Below are 17,892 nucleotides of genomic sequence, written 5' to 3' on the forward strand. Positions count from 1 at the left end.
TCTGTTAACAGTATGAAGCTTTTGTAAATCTATCAAATCAGCTTGCCATAAATCATCAATTTCTTTTAGTACAACCGATCGTCGCTTAAAATTTCTTCGCGCTGACCGGTGGATCTCGTTCACTATTTGTTGTTTTGCCATTATTTATTTTTTTTAAAATATCATCTACCTCCTTCTTCGTGTAAAAGTTCAGTTTTAACTGAGTTACGAGTTGGTGAATTTGATTATTTATTGTGTTAAACAAAGAGTCTATATACTTCTTTTCGTACATGTTTTGAATGTATTCATCAACGTACTGTTTGTTAACTGCATCATCGGAAGATAATGGTTTAACAACTCCTTTTAATCTAACAGTTTTTAGATCAAAATTTCCTGCTTCTGTTCGAAGCAAAGCTTTGTACTTGAGCTCAGAGATTTCATCAGTACGCAAACGTTTATGAACATGGTGTCCGAATTTGTCTATATTCATTTTTTACTTGAAAGTCAAACTTCGACTGATTAGAAAGGTAAGAGTATTCACTTATATATTATTTATCAAGCCTGCTTCACGTAATTCTTCAATTATGGATATGATTTCGTTATCTAACCCAGTATTACCAGCGTCTCGCGATGCCATAAGCAGTTTTAATCTGTCTACTAATTCGTTTGGATCATCCCAATATACATATGAAATATCTCTTTTTACTTTTTTCATTGATGGTAAACCTTCACCGGATACACATAATTCTTCACTTACTGTGCGTTGTTTGGATAATTTGAAAAGGGGTTTTATAACGTTTAAATATTTCATACCCTTGTTGCTTTTTATGGGTTTATTTGGATCAAAGTCACGTCTATGTGCATTCGTTTTCAATAACAATGTTTTATACAATCGTTTATCATCTTCAGTTACTAGTTTTAAGTCAGGTACTTTCTTAAACAACAAATCATTTAAGCCTCGTGTTAAAAAATAGCTTTCTCCACCTATTACGAGTTTGTCATCATTAACAGAAATTGGGTAAGATCCAAGCATTAGCTTTCCGCGCTCATTTCGTACACCGAATGGAATATTCATGATAAAATATTGTTTTTGCCAAGCAGGATCATCGCGAGGAGAATAAAACGAGTCTGACGTTCTAAATGATACATTATTTGTTGTATCAGAATCACTTTGGTTCCCACTTCTTTGAGATGAAGAATCACTATATTCACTATCATTTAATTCATTTTCACTATAATTTGGTTCAGATTCAAATGACTTTCTCAGCATTGTTTTATTATCCAAACTTTCTTTCATCCCATCTTCTGAAGGACTATATTTCAAAGTTTTTACCGACTTATTCCATTTAAACCTATCGTTATCGAAATCTGAGGCACTAATATTAAGATTGTTATCATTACTACTATGTTTTTTTACCATTTCACCAAGTGGGTCTGTGATTGGTTTTAACATTGCTTCCAACATCATATTATCGCTTGTTTTAACATCACGAATGCGTTTAACTTTTTTTCTTACTGCTTCAGCAGATTTGAGTACTTTATGTTTAAATATTTTTTCTTCATTAATTTTATGTTCCATGTCTGAACTGGATGGTTTCATTTTCAACAATAAGTTTTTAATGTAATACTATCCTTTATATATCAAGTTAATCTAGAATTATAAATGTATCAAATCCTTTTCTATAACATCCTGAATTTCTATTACAATCTTTATTTATGACTAAGTAATCAAACGGTATCTTCCATACTTGTGCACACATTTCACGAAATTGAGACCATGACATATCACTTCCTACATGTTCATCATAAACATGCTTTAAATTAATATCATCCTGTTTAAAAAGAATGATTAAGTTAGCATTATCTCTTATTAATTGTTTAGGTATTTTACTATACGTTTGATTCAGATAAAAGCTATCTATATTTTTATGTCTTCCCATTGCGAAGTAATCTCGTATATTATTTTGATTTTCACACGCAACATCATCAAATATTATAATGGAATTCATGTTTGCTATATGAGGACTTAAGATTTCATCATTTACACTATATTTTTTAAATGAAACTGATGGAACTAGTTTTAAAACTTGCTCAAGAAATTGGTACATTGGTTGAAATAAGGTTTTAGAGTATACATAAACATTTTCAAAGCGTAGACCTTGTTCATGTAGCAGCAAACCAACAATTAAATTTGTTTTTCCACAGTTGGATGGGCCGCATATTATACAGCGTATGGTGTCAGGTAAAAGTGAGCCATGTCGAAAATAGCGTTTCTTGGACAAAGAACAAACAGCATCCAACTGCAATTTCTGAGACTGTTTTACAAACTTCATATTATCAATAGACACGTGCAACTAACTTGAAAGACAATATGCCAGTAGTATATTTTAATAAGCTTTAGAGTATATATTTTATCCCAACGTTGCAAATGATGGTTATATACTGAGAGTTTCTGAACCACGCACGTAGCTATATATTGGGAGTGTCTGGACCACGACTGCGACAGCGAGCGAAGCGAAGCTGGAGCATTAGGAGTGGGCCAGAACTCCCAATATATAGCTACTAGTTTCAGTATTCAAAATTGTCCAAATTTAACAAATAAGACCGACTAATTAAACTTTAATTAAATATATCTATTAGATAACGGAAAGTGTAGTATTGACGTTTTTCTTGAAAGCACCCTTAAATTTTGGGTTAAGCTTGTTGGGGGCAAGCTGAAGACCCCAAATGATTATGAATACTACAAGAAGAAAAAAAATTGTGATAATCATTTTATTCATTTCATGGAAAGCCATAAAAATCGTTATAAACGATTAAGCGCAATTAGCTCTACCGACACTTCGATTACTTGGTAAGTCTCTCTTATGCAAATATGTAATTACATTACAATATATTATAACCGCCACTATTTTTCTAGCCCAAAGCACCATAATTATACCTATGCTAAATGAGAGTGACATTATTATTTTACTATTTTGCAATAAAATCTTTTTAATACAGTTGCTCAAAAAGTGCCCGTTTTTTGGCTGTTTAGCGTGCGAGAAGTTGGTTTTTACGCACTCGCGCGTAAAAAGTATGCGTTCCATTTTACAAATACTTACCGAGCTGTTTTAATATTAGTATATTTTACTAAAACGGAATAAAACTATAAACATACTATTTTAATGTTTAAAACATTGATATTTCATATGTAATTGTTTATTTTTAGTCATGCTAAACATAATTTATAAAATGGTTTATACTTTGAAAAAGTGGCTCATAATGAGTCGTGTAAACAGAACGTGAAATGGAACGAAATGCGTCGTCTGTCATTTAAAGTAGTGGCGTCTTACCAATGTTACCAACTTAATGCAAGCACGTTCAAAAACCTTAATATGTTACGCGATTTGTCATAATTATTTTATGTTATTTGCAATACTTCGAATATACAGTTTGTCCGTTTTGCTGATGATATTGCTGCAATGGCACACACATCTGAGCAGTTAGAAGAATTACTGAATGAAATGAATACAGTGTTTCATGAGTTTGAACTGAAAATAAACATTAAAAAAACTAAGGTACTTGTAACTTCAAAACATATTAAAAAACTTGAAAGACAAAGACCAATCATATTAAATGGTAGTATTATAGAACAGGTAAAAACATTTAAATATTTAGGAAGCATAGTCACTAGTGACTCTAGATGTACACAAGACATTATAGCTAGAATAGCAATGGCTAAAAAAGCCTTTAACGCAAAGAAGTGCCTATTCAAAGCCAAAATATCTAACAATATCCGCAAAAGGCTAATAAAAGTGTACATCTGGAGCATAGCACTATACGGTAGCGAAACGTGGACAATGACACAGCGTGATAGGAAGAGGCTGGAGGCTTTTGAAATGTGGTGCTGGCGTCGAATGGCAAGGATCAGTTGGACTCAAATGAAAACTAACGAAGAGGTTTTAAATATAATAGGAGAAAAAAGAAGTTTGCTGAGAACTATAGATAACAGAAGAGGGAAAATGCTTGGGCACCTGATACGACACGACGAATTCATTAAAAACATAATAGAAGGGAGAATTGAGGCAAGAAGGCAAAGGGGGAGACCCAGGAGAGCGTATATGACCCAAATAAAGGAAAAAATCAACGTTGTGTCGTATCAGGAAGTCAAAAGGAAGGCAGAAGACCGGCACGCATGGAAGTTGCTCCACCGACAAGAGTCCAACTCTTAAATGATTGATGATGATGCAATACTTCGAGGCATAAATGGTCGATTGAATTAAAATGTAGGTATATATTAAACAATCGTCCCAAATCGTAAATGTTTATGTTTTTATGGCACACAATGAAATAAATAAATGGTGTTGGATGGATAGCAAAATCGAAAATATGAACGCAAGTTTAAAAGCTTCAAAGATAGGTACGTCAATGTCAATGCGAAAATTGGGAGTTCGGATTGTTTATCGTTTTATTTCGTTGTAGTCTTTGATTAAAGTAAAATAGCGGAAGATAGGTGACGCGCCACTCAAATGTGGCCCTCAAAAATCAAGCGACCGTCGCCTGATTGCCTTCAGTTGCAATGGGCACTGCGTGCGCATCGGATGTCGTGAGACGTGTGACGTGAGGAAATTATAAATTATTTCTTACTAGCGACCCGCCCCGGCTTTGCACGGGTACTATACCTACATGTAAACCTTCCTCTACAATCACTCTATTAAAAAAAACCGCATCAAAATCCGTTGCGTAGTTTTAAAGATTTAAGCATACATAGTAGTAGAGGAGATATAGCCTTGGGGGTCATAATAATTACCACAGAACCGAAGTTTGGTTTTTTTAGTTCTTTGTGTGTGTCTTTTTGACATACTAAAAATATAGTAAAATATATTTATGCACAATGCGTTTTTTCGACCGCCAAAAGTTGTATGAAAAATTACTATGGAAAAAAAATCCTAAAATTTAAAAATCGTCTCTGGTATCAACTTATGGGGAATTAGGCGGCAAATTTTTTTATAGCGTTGATGTTTAGCAAAAATATAAATATTTATCACTATTTTGGTAAAATAAAAAATGATAAAAATCATAAATTTGATGAAAGGAAATAATTAAAACATAAATTTCAGCAATGTAATTGTTTTCATATGTGCCACACCATGGTAAATACGGGTACGATCCGCCTGGTGATTAGCAGTTATGGTAGCCTATGACGCCTGCCAATCTAGAGCCTCCACATGCGCGTTGCTGGCCCTTTAGGGTACCTTTCCACTAGAGATGCGCAACGTGATAGTGTTTGATATCCACCAATCATGTTCACTGTTCACAAAGCGTAGCGCTAGTAGGAACGGGTTCGACTAAGCTGATTGTGGATATCAGAAGCATCCATGACACATCTCTGGTGGAAAGGCACCCTTAACAGTCCTCAGCTAGCTCGCAGGATAACGCGCGTCCGCGGGAGAAAATCCTCCTATTGGGTAACCGTATTTACCATGAACTTGTATTTTAGTGGGGTTCAATATAAGTATATAAATTGTCGCATCCCATAAAAAAACTGTCGATAAAGCATTATATCGAACACGAGAGAAAACCAAAACCTAATAATCATCGGTTTTTCTAGTCATAAATCTGCGCATCCACACACCCTGGACCCGTATATGGTCGCACACTGCGGCTTCTTCTTCTTCAACCTAGCGTTTTCCCGGCCTAGCGCCAGGGTCCGCTTTCCTACTCAGTCTTCTCCACTTTGCCCGGTCTTCAGCATACTTAGACGTGAGATTGTTCTCTTGTATGTCCGCTCCCACGACGTCCAGCCAGCGCTTCTTTGGGCTACCGGGGCCGCGTGACTTAGAGCCTTGGACAGCGAGATTAAGGCATCTGTTTTCGATGTAGGCTTAGGAGGATTTTTCTCCCGCGGACGCGCGTTATCCTGCGAGCTAGCTGAGGACTGTTAAGGGTGCCTTTCCACCAGAGATATGTTATGGATGCTTCTGATATCCACAATCAGCTTAGTCGAACCCGTTCCTACTAGCGCTACGCTTTGTGAACAGTGAACATGATTGGTGGATATCAAACACTATCACGTTGCGCATCTCTAGTGGAAAGGTACCCTAAAGGGCCAGCAACGCGCATGTGGAGGCTCTAGATTGGCAGGCGTCATAGGCTACCGTAACTGTTAATCACCAGGCGGATCGTACCCGTATTTACCATGGTGTGGGACATATGAAAAAAATTACATTGCTGAAATTTATGTTTTAATTACTTCCTTTCATCAAATTTATGATTTTTATCATTTTTTATTTTACCAAAATAGTGAAAAATATTTATATTTATGCTAAACATCAACGCTATAAAAAAATTTGCCGCCTAATTCCCCATAAGTTGATACCAGAGACGATTTTTAAATTTTAGGATTTTTTTTCCATAGTAATTTTTCATACAACTTTTGGCGGTCGAAAAAACGCATTTTGCATAAATATATTTTACTATATTTTTAGTATGTCAAAAAGACACACACAAAGAACTAAAAAAACCAAACTTCGGTTCTGTGGGAATTATTATGACCCCCCCCCATACAAATTCTCATTCCACTCCTCTACTATAGGGACATAGGGACATAGGGACAGAGAAAGCGACTTTGTTTTATACTATGTAGTGATGGGTAAAACGTATCCAAAATGCTTTCGTGTGCTTTTATGCGTTGTACAAACCATTATAAAAGGAAAAACAAATCGCATGGAATCACTATTCACTCGTAAGTACATGAAAATTTTTATTTTCTAAGATAATTTATAAATTCAGTCTTTGTTTTGACGGCCATTTTGCAGAGCGGGATAGAAATATAAGTTTCATTGACGTGCGACCAAATACGCATGATACATTAATGACGCTCAAAGATTGCCTTTTGAGATTTGCATTCGCGGTAGCGTCAGCATAAAATGTTGATCATAATAAATAATTTATATAATAAAACTTTTACCTGGTATTGATTGTTGATTGATTATATAATTTTTAGATATATTATATAATGATATTTGACCTCATTTTTGCAACAAACTTTAGTAGTACATTATTTTGTTATTTTTATTTACAAATAATAAAATAATGATCAACTAAAGTTTGTTGCAAAAATGCTTGCCTTATCAACAAGATTTTTTTTAATTCACTCGCACCAAATATGTTTATTTGTTTTCTAGTCTTCCTGGAGATGAACTTGTCAGACACAAAAGGCTTATTGTAGTGCGTAAACAACAAGAGCCAGACTGGACGCCTCGACTTTTCTCGCTATAGTGAGGGGAAAAGTTTTGTAAATAACTATTATTCTAAGTATAGGAAAGTACCCTATCGTAAGCAATTTTAATAAGGTTTTTCTTAAAGAAAAAATATGAGGTCACTATTTTAGTTCCATCAATTTCAGCCACTTCATATTTTCAAAAAGTAATAGTGTGTTGTGAGTGAGATTAGGGTTGCAAATAGAAAAAAAAAACAAATGTTTTTTTTTCAGAATTATGGAAAAAAAAACGAGAACCATGTTTTTTTTTTAAATATGTTTTTTTTTTCACATGAACAAATAATTCGACAATAACGGTTTTTCGTGACTTGTATTGTAACGTGTTTCAATAACAATAACGTACATTTTAATACGATTAACATTCAGTATACAAACGTTTATTGGGGAATCCCCGATGCTACGTGCAGCGTGGAGAGGCGGCCGTGTTGCCAACATTAAATAGTGATAACTACCAACTACACATTTCGTAAAATGTTACTTTTATAAGACCAGAACTTTAAGTTATTCGTTTAATAGTTAACATTAAGTCTAAAACTGCTTTGCAAATTTTGACATTTCGTACTTTAGAAAAAAACATACTCCAGAAAAAAAAAACTGATTTTTTTCACGTTTTTTTTTCATGTTTTTTTAAGCCAGAAAAAATCGTATTTTTAGCAACCCTAAGTGAGATACATGTCATCAAGCTCTTATATTTTCATTTCAATTTTACGAAGTTTCACTTCTTTCGCGCGTAGGAACTTCACGCGCTTTTTTCTAATGTCTGTATCAAATAAGATATTGTTGACAGTTGTGGCAAAAAGTGCCTCATCTAAATTTTGGTTAATAAGTTCATAATTTAGTTTAAAAATAAGACGTAATAAATATAAAAAAATATACTAATAATTATGTTTTTTTTTTTGGTAACCCTACTTACATCAAACCAAACATTTCTCCACAGTGCAAAATAGTGAAGTAATAAATAATAAGTAATTTATTTTGTTTTCATAAAAAATATGTTTCATAATTCTTATACTCCAATTTGTCTGCTGACGCTTCTTGATTCTTTGCAATGACATTTTTTTTTTTAATCTTTATTAAAGAGCTTTGACATGACACTTGGAAAGAGGCTCAACTCGATGCGCGCGTTTGTCTCGTTCGCACTACCGTCGTAATAAATCGGTGTGTCTCTGTCGTTCAATAGCGTAAATTTACATAGCTGTGTGGGTCTTCTTTTATGTAGTAGTGTGTAGTGCCATTTATTAACTGACAATTAGTATAGACGTGCCGTATCTTCCGCTATTTTACTTTAAGGCGAGATGATCTGTCAAACTAACCAAACCAAGGGGGTGAGGTGCGCGGCGTTACGGGCCGCCCCGCCCGCGCGGCTCTGTTCGCTTGTCGCACACGGGAACTCAAATTCGCGCGGCAGCATGACACAGACGGATCGCAGTATAATAATCGCCGTATTTTAACTGGGCTTTCTTAGTTGTTTCATGAAATAGGAGGCAAATGAGCAGCTGTATCGCCTAATAGTAAACGATCACCGCCTTATTTTTTTTATTAGGTTTCATCATTTGTGTAAGTAATACGAATGATTTATAGTTACAGTATGTTTGGTCAGCGTTGTCGTTGCTTTTAAGGACGTCCCTAAGCTACAATCAATTTTATCGATTTTTGGATTCTCCAACTGCCATCGTCGAAACTTCTTAGTAATCGCACTTAGCTACAGACAGATCGTGTGCATCAGAATGACTGACCAAAGTGGCAGATCGATGTTGGAGTACCATCAGCATTTACTACCTATTTGCTACTATTTACTACCTATATTGACATATTTGCTACCTAAGTTAGAAAAAAAGATTTTCCAAAAATAATGTGGGCAGTCATTCTGACGTCAGGATGACTGCCCAAACTGAGTATGTCGGAGTTGGACCCCCTAATTTGCAACAATGTATATACTATGATTTACTACCTATTTGCTACCTATACATATATTTTTTTCAGATTTCTTAGGTAAAAAATAAAGATTTTATGAGCAAAGTAGGTATTATTTTTAGAGATTTCTTCCATAAAAGTGGGCAGTCATTCTGACGTCAGGATGACTGCCCAAACTGAGTATGTCGAGGTTAGACCCCCTAATTTGCAACAATGTATTTACTATGATTTACTACCTATTTGCTACCTGCACATATATTTTTTTCGAATTTTTTAGGCCAAGATTAACAATTTTATAAGAAAAATAGTTTTTTTTATAGAAATGTGTTTCATAAAGTGAGCAGTCATTCACACTTCAAGTTGGACCCCTTAATTTGCAACATTCTGTATCCTATGATTTACTACCCATTTGCCTACTTACATAATATATGTATATTTTCAGATTTTTTTTTAAATATGAAAAATTGAATAAAATTAAATAAATATAGGCCCCATTTGCCTACCTACATAATATTATGTATGTTTTTAGAGTTTATTTATAAAAAAATTAAATGAAAATATATAGATATTATAATGTAGGTAGCAAAGGTCGAATGTTGCAAATAAGGGGGTCCAACTTGAAGTATGAACGACTGCCCACTTTATGAAACATATTTCTACAAAAAACTATTTTGCTTATAAAATGGTTATTCTTTGCCTAAAAAAATCCGAAAAAATATATGTGCAGGTAGCAAATAGGTAGTAAATCATAGTACATACATTGTTGCAAATTAGGGGGTCCAACCTCGACATACTCAGTTTTGGCAGTCATCCTGACGTCAGAATGTCTGCCCACTTTATGGAAGAAATCTCTAAAAATAATACTTTGATCATAAAATCGTTATTTTTTACCTAAAAAATCTGAAAAAAATATATGTGTAGATACATTGTTGCAAATTAGGGGGTCCAACCCCGACATACTCAGTTTGGGCAGTCATCCTGACGTTAGAATGACTGCCCACATTATTTTTGGAAAATCTTTTTTCTAACTTAGGTAGCAAATATGTCAATATAGGTAGTAAATAGTAGCAAATAGGTAGTAAATGCTGATGGTACTCCAACATCGATCTGCCACTTTGGTCAGTCATTCTGATGCACACGACAGATCGTCAGGGTGAAATGATTTAAAAGGACCATTCAAACTTTGCATAGCGACTTTTGATGTCATTGTGAACAACTTTTATTAAGGGTCCAATGCTGAAACCACGAAAAAAAAAATTGGATGTTCCATAGAAATGAGCTGTATCATAACAGTCCAAATGTATACAATAGATTTTTTTGCGTTTTCATCATTAGTCCCATAATAAATAGGAGCATAATTTGAAAATTACGGGTTACAATTATTTACCTGCAAAGATAATACTGTGTAGAGAATTTTATGCAAATATACCTACTTCTCCTAAACATCATAACCGTAGCTTTTACGGTTTTCCTGAATATATAAAAAAACTGAAAATGGGGACATAAAAATGGGGAGGCGGGAAGAGGGGAAAGATTTACATCTCGGCATGTTTTCTACTTTATGTAGAAGTTTTTTCTTATAAACCTATTAACAAAACACAGTAACCATCAGCTTCTTTGACCATAGACTTTATGTAAAAAGATATTATGTCATGTCACTGTTGTTTAAAAAGACATAAAATTTGTCAGTCGTGAATAAATAACGCTTTTTCTTTTTCATATTGAAAGCCTTTGAGCTGTATATATGCCAAAGTTTCGAATTTTATTCTTGTTGTTTATGAACCTACAACTTCAAACCTGATGAAGTCACTCAGCCAGTCACTGATGAAATCTGTGCTATTTATATTAAGATATGAATAAAATCTAAAGTATGAAAACTATGCAATTGAAACTTTGTCTATTTAATAAAGTTGATGCTATTGATATCATATCCTGACAATTATATTTATCTGGTTTAAACCAGACCCAAAATTCGAGGTTTCAGAAGAACGACAAAATGCTTCAAGAAAACAGCTTTTCTCTTCGCTTGACTCGTGTTGGCGGGGGCACTACCGCCACTACCGTACCTCGAAATGGAATACAACCCAGCACAGGATAAATTATCAATACCATTCTATGCCTACCTTGGATTCTCAAGTAATATTCATATCAAGTATCAACTATTGTCAAAGGAGTCAGACAGCTTGTTGAAGGATTCATATAATCTTGCAAATTAGACAAATATCTTTAAATATCAAGTACCGTAATCATACCCACCAAATAAAAATAAAAAAAATTGTCCAGCTTTATCAATGTATGATTATATGGACTTTCATCAAAATTTATTGAGAAGTTAAAATACTGAAATCTTTTAACTATTGTGGAAAAATGGCGATAGTTGTCAAACAAAATTTCTGTCAGGCTGGCCACATGTTTGGCATAGACACAGAAAAAATATAGACGGAGGGTAGCACGATCTAATTAAACTTATACGAAATTTTGAAAGACAGAAATACCTACCGTACCTGATCTTCAATCAGTACTGTACCTAACGCCGCGCGCCGCCTTTTCTTTCGAACAATTTTTATGAAAATTTTGCGTAAGTTTGTTCACTAGCTGGACATCAGTCATATATTTTCTAAGTGGAAAAGTTGTGCTGTAATGACGTCACAGACCCGTCATCTAGGGGTTTCTAAAATCTATGATGTTTAGATATCGTAAATGTCACTTGATAACATCATATGAAAATGAAATACTTACGTGTATATATAAATTATCATTTTCTTACCTTTTCACGGGCTTTGATTAGATTTTTCTTTATTTATTTGTTTTCTAGCACGCAATTATTTTTTCTGCCTCCTCAAAGCTTTGTTCCCCATTGTTTCAATGACACGTCACCACGCGGAGAAAACTGACACAGGTCCATCCTCTGAAAGCGCCGCCGCGCGACTGAAGAGGCCATAAGTGCCATCGAAAATGTTTTCAATTTCAAAATAATTTACAATTTTTTTTTTTTTTTTTCAAAACAGGATTAGTAACAGGTCTTAAAATTGGGTTCATAGTTGTTCCATCTTTCCTTTGCGGATTTGGTAGTATTTGGTAAATATTATATTATTTTAATGACGCTACCGGCACAAACTCATCAGATTCGTCTAGATAATCTTATTACCTATATATTGAAGTAAAAAACAAGTCAAAAAAGTTTTTATCATAGCCATGGGAACGATTTATTGTTAAGAGAAGAGGTAACTTTGGAGTCATTTTCTATCGAGCGAAGTTGTAACATTCATGTTGTTCAACTCCATAACATACTCACCAGATCCTGAAATTTAACATATATCGTTTTCAGATTTTTCCATTGCGTTTTCCTATGATTTTAACGACTTCAAAAAACGAGTGCGCGCAGCGTCTACGGAAATATATCGCCTTAATCAAAGGTTGTAGTAGTGTTTTTTCGCAACTGTATTAAAAAACGTCGTTCGTCACACGGGCGAGAATGTCATTCTTCACTCGTCTCGAGTTTTGCCACTCGCGTGCCGCTCGTGGCAAAATGTCTCGGGACTCGTGAACTAATGACACACTTCTCGCACTTATAACGAAATGTACTATTTCATAGTAAATAATAATGTTACATGAAACGTAGGAAAGTTTAATTTACCTACTACGTAATAATAGGTAACCTAAAATTAATTTAATTTAAGTATATTATGAAAAAAGAGTGGAAGGGTCAGTTAGAAGTGGAAGACCTAGGCGAACTTTTCTTGATCGAATCGGGGAAATATTGCAAAAAGGCCAGGTCAGAAGTACTCGAAACCGACGAGCTTGTATGAGAAACGTTATGAAAGTTTGTCAGGATCGTAGTAAATGTAAATCCGTGATATCTGCTTATCCCTCTGGGAAACAGGCGTGATTGTATGTATGTAATTTAATCTAGCAAAATCCTAAATTGTAAAAATAAGTTGTGTACCAGTAATAGTCATATTTTAATAGAAACAAAAATATGATACAATTTCAGAAACACCCAGCGTCGAAAATGTTGCTCCTGAAAGTGACACACGGCCCATCTCCCACTCTGCTGCTTCTGTGCCAGGTAAATCACGAACCTTCGCCATTATCCTTTGTTATGTTATCATAAAAGCTAGATTTTTTATAGACCCAAGCGATCGATAACATCGACTTCACGCGCGGCAGGCACGTGACAACCCAAAAAATCGGTTACATTTGTATGGAACCCTCTATGAGTGAGTCTGACTTACATTTGTCCTGTTTTAGGGTAAAAGGAACAGATAAAGGTTAAGTAAAAAATATAGGTAAAGGTGCGACCACACCGCTGCTTAAAAAACGGTGACGGTACGGAATCGCAGTGACGCATCGTATTCGTACCGTTTTTACCGCATGCTCCACAGACCGCTGCTCAAAATACGCAGACGGTACGGAATCGCAGTGACGCATCGTATCCGTACCGTTTTTACCGCATGCTCCCCACACCGCTGCTTAAAAAACGGCGACGGTACGGAAACGCACGACGTGTCCCATACGAAAGTCACTGCGTTTCCGTACCGGCTGCGTATTTTGAGCAGCGGTATTTTTGAAAATGTTTTGGCTCTACAGTTTTCCCCCTTTTAACCTATATTTTCTTTTCTTTATTTAGTTAGGTGCCTGGGCCCATAACCAGATAAAGGTTAAGTAAAAAATATAGGTAAAAGTGTAAAAGAATTTATTGTATTAGGACACACAACAATACGTGGCGCATCGCATCGCCATGACACCCAGAGTGATAGAGTGAGATAGCAAGAATACCTATCTCACATGCATAGACAAACACATATAGAAACTTATTACATTGTTTATCACACCCCCTTTCAATGTAATAATGTTTACTAACTAACAAAAAAACAATACCATTATACCTTTAACTTAAAAGCAATTAACAACTTGACACATTCTCAAAATAAAGAGCACAAAAAAACAAAATTAGTTATTCAGGCCACACATCTTCACAAATTTTGACAACATGTTATTTTTCAGGCACTTCGTGAACATGTCTGCAACCTGATCCTCCGTTTTTACATATTTTACAACAACCTTATTATTTTCTATTATTTCCCTAATAAAATGGTGTTTAATATCAATGTGTTTCAATCTTTTTACACTGTTTGTATGAGCCACTTTAATCGAAGACTGGTTGTCACAATAAATCACAACTGGAGACACATTTCTGAAATTTAGATCATGACAGATATTAATCAGCCAGCAGGCTTCAGTACCAGCCATCGTCAGTGATACATACTCACTCTCCGTAGATGAAATGCTTACTGTGCTTTGCTTTTTCGAGCACCAAGATATTAAACAATTACAAAAGCTAAAGCAAAACCCAGTTGTCGACTTTCTATCTCGAAGATCTCCTCCCCAATCTGAATCGCAAAACCCTACAAGCATTTCATCATTGCATTTAAACACCAATTTATAATCCAATGTGTGTTTGATGTATCGCAATACTCTTTTTAAAGCTGTTAGCAACATTTCACTAGCCGAGTCTTGGTACCTGCTTAGTATAGACATAGCAGCACAAATATCAGGCCTAGTACCTAAAGCCGCATACATCAAGCACCCAATGATTTGTCTGCAAATATTTACAGTACTACTGTTACATTTTTCACCTTCAAGCACTTGAGTGTTGAAATTATAGTCCATGGGGGTACTAACAGGTTTGCAATCATACATATTAAACCTTTTTAAAACTTTTTCAAGATATTTCTTTTGACATAGTTCAGTAACTCCAGTCTCTAAATTTTGGTTGACATTTATTCCCAAAAAATCTGACACTAAGTCCAAATCTTTCATTTCAAACTCCTTTTTCAAAACTGTTTTTAACCCCATGACCTGTTCCTCATCAGTACCAAAAATCAAAATATCATCAACATATATCAGTAAATACATTTGTTTCTGACCTTCACATTTGGAATAAAGACAGCAATCAGCCTGAGATCTCTTAAACCCTTCCTTAATCATGACAGAATTGAATTTGTTATTCCAATATTTGGGTGATTTCTTTAAGCCATACAATGACTTGTTTAATTTCACAATATTTTTATTATCTTCAAATGCACCCTCTGGCAATCTAATATAAACATCTTCCTCAATTTCCCCATACAAAAATGCCCCTGTCACATCCATTTGATGGACCGGCAGACCTAGTTTAGCGGCTGCTGCCACGAACAGTCTGAAAGTTGCGAGCTTGGCAACTGGTGCATAAATGTCATTCAAATCGATATCATCATTCTGTTCGAAGCCGCGAGCTACTAATCTAGCTTTATATTGACATGATCCATTATTTGTTTTTATTTTAAAAACCCACTTACTACTAATCACTTTGTCTCTAACCTTTTGATCACAGACTGTCCAAGTGTTATTGTCTTTCAGGGTTTGCAGCTCCCTTTACATTGCACTTTTCCACTCTGACACATTTGCACTATTAATTGCCTCACTATAAGTTTTAGGTTCATCACTATCACTCATCACATTATTACAATTACACAAGACAGAAGGCTTCTTGACTCGCTTTCCCCGACCTAAAGGTTCCTCAACTTCTCTTGTCTGGACGTGGTCATCACAGTTGTCAACCTGGACAGAACTGTCCTCAGCCTCATCATAGATAGAGTCTGAATGGTTTTTTGAGCTATCTTGAGTATCATCAGCATTTTGTACCTGACAGCTGGAGTCATTTGTCCCATCTTGACCCTGCAGTTGAGTCTCTTCATCATCTTGGCTAAGCACTTCACATGGTATCATTAAACTATTTGGGATAAGTGAACTTTTCTTTACATTGCCTTCAGTCACAAAAACAATATCTCTTTTTGTTTCAACATCATTCTTCTCGGGAAAATAAATCCTATACCCTTTAGTGGTTTCTCCATATCCAACTAAAAAGCCTTTTTCTCCCTTAGCGTCCCATTTGTGTCTCTTGACCTTCGGAATATGGGCATACACTGGTGTTCCGAACACTTTAAGGAGATTTATGTCATAACTTTTGCCTGTCCATAACTCGTATGGAGACTGTTCTTGAACTGAGCTTTTCCCGGTTCTATTTAACACGTAGGCAGCTGTGTTAACAGCTTCCGCCCACAGACTAATTGGTAAGTCTTTCGATAGCAACATTGTCCTGCCAGCTTCCACTAAAATGCGATATTCAATTTCAATTTTGCCATTCTGTTCCGCTGTATATGGTATCGAAGTCTGGTGTATTATTCCCTTTGCAGAAAGGAACTCTTTCACATCTCTATTTAGAAATTCTGTTCCACAGTCACTTCTGAAAATCTTCACCCTGTTACCAGTCTCAGTTTCTGCTTGATTAATGAAGTTTTTGACGCACGCCTTTATCTCATCCTTGCCTTTTATGAAATACACTTTCCTGTACTTAGAGTAGTCATCTTTAAATACTACCCCAAGTAACAATTTCTGGTCCTATAGTGGTCGAGAGCACCAAATTAAATCACATTAAATGGTCCTATAAATAGTCTATATTGGTACTGTAGAGCCGATTTGGCGCAATTATGCAGCCATTTAGTGATATAATAGGGCTATAGCAGTATCATCCGTGACGTTTAAGGTCTATAATGGTGATGTGATGATGACTATTGTGCTAATTTGTTGACATAGAGGACACAGTAACGCTATTATAGTATCAATTTACGCTATAGTAGCATTTGAGATTCCGTTATACAGGTTTTTTGTTCTGTAATAGCAGTTGCCGTTCCTTTTAATGCGAATTGAAAGTGAAATAGAAAATGAAATTTCTAAAATAATTTAATGTGTGTAATATTTAACAAAAACTGTTCTATACGAGGAACTTTATGAAAAGTAGCGTGTGAACTTGTGAAGTTTAGTGTCAATCAAAATAATTTGGATTTCGTATAATTCCATCATTACTGCAAAAAGGTATGCGATGGAAATTTTACCGTTAAAAGAATATTAGTTTAATGGAGTATTTTAAGTGCGCCCTCGATTTATACCTGTTTTGAATAAAATAAATAAATATAATTTAATACAATAAAATTATTGGCACCATAGTTTCTACTATGGATCCAAGAAGTAAAACATACGCTTTTATAGTTCGACTATGTCACTTATCATACGCATTCACTGCCATAAGCCCGCCATTGTGGATTCAATTAGGGTTGCATGAGACTTTAACTATGATCCAGTTTAACTTATAAGTTCTTTATATAGAAAACAATACTTGTTTTCAATGTTTTACTATAGAAAGATCTTCTAAACAGTTTTTTTTTTTATAAAACATATAGTAAACTCAGCTATAACGCTATTGTCTTTTAAAAGAGATACCTAAACCATTATTCCACAATTCTGTGATATAAAAAAGTAATTGTGACGTATACGGCGATGAGATATAAAAGGCATTAGAAAACGACTATTAACGCTTTTCAAAGCTATATAAACGTATTCTGAAAACTTCATTATACAGCAAAATAGCTCTATAATGGTATTCATATCACTACTACAGTGTTAAATACTGTAGCAGTGTTTTCCAAAGCCACTATATCCCAAAATAGTGGTATAGTTAGGTTTTAATTTCTGTTAAAATACGACTACTAAAAATACTATAAGCGGCTTGTTGGGAACCTTAATAGCGCAAATTGATAGCATAACAGTGACTCCTAACACTATTATACAATATTAATGTTCTTTAGTAGGTTATTTGATCCTGTTATAGACCAGGCCTATAGCGGCTCTATAAAATG

Source organism: Leguminivora glycinivorella, chromosome Z (assembly GCF_023078275.1).
Source record: "Leguminivora glycinivorella isolate SPB_JAAS2020 chromosome Z, LegGlyc_1.1, whole genome shotgun sequence".
Taxonomy (NCBI): Eukaryota; Metazoa; Arthropoda; class Insecta; order Lepidoptera; family Tortricidae; genus Leguminivora; species Leguminivora glycinivorella.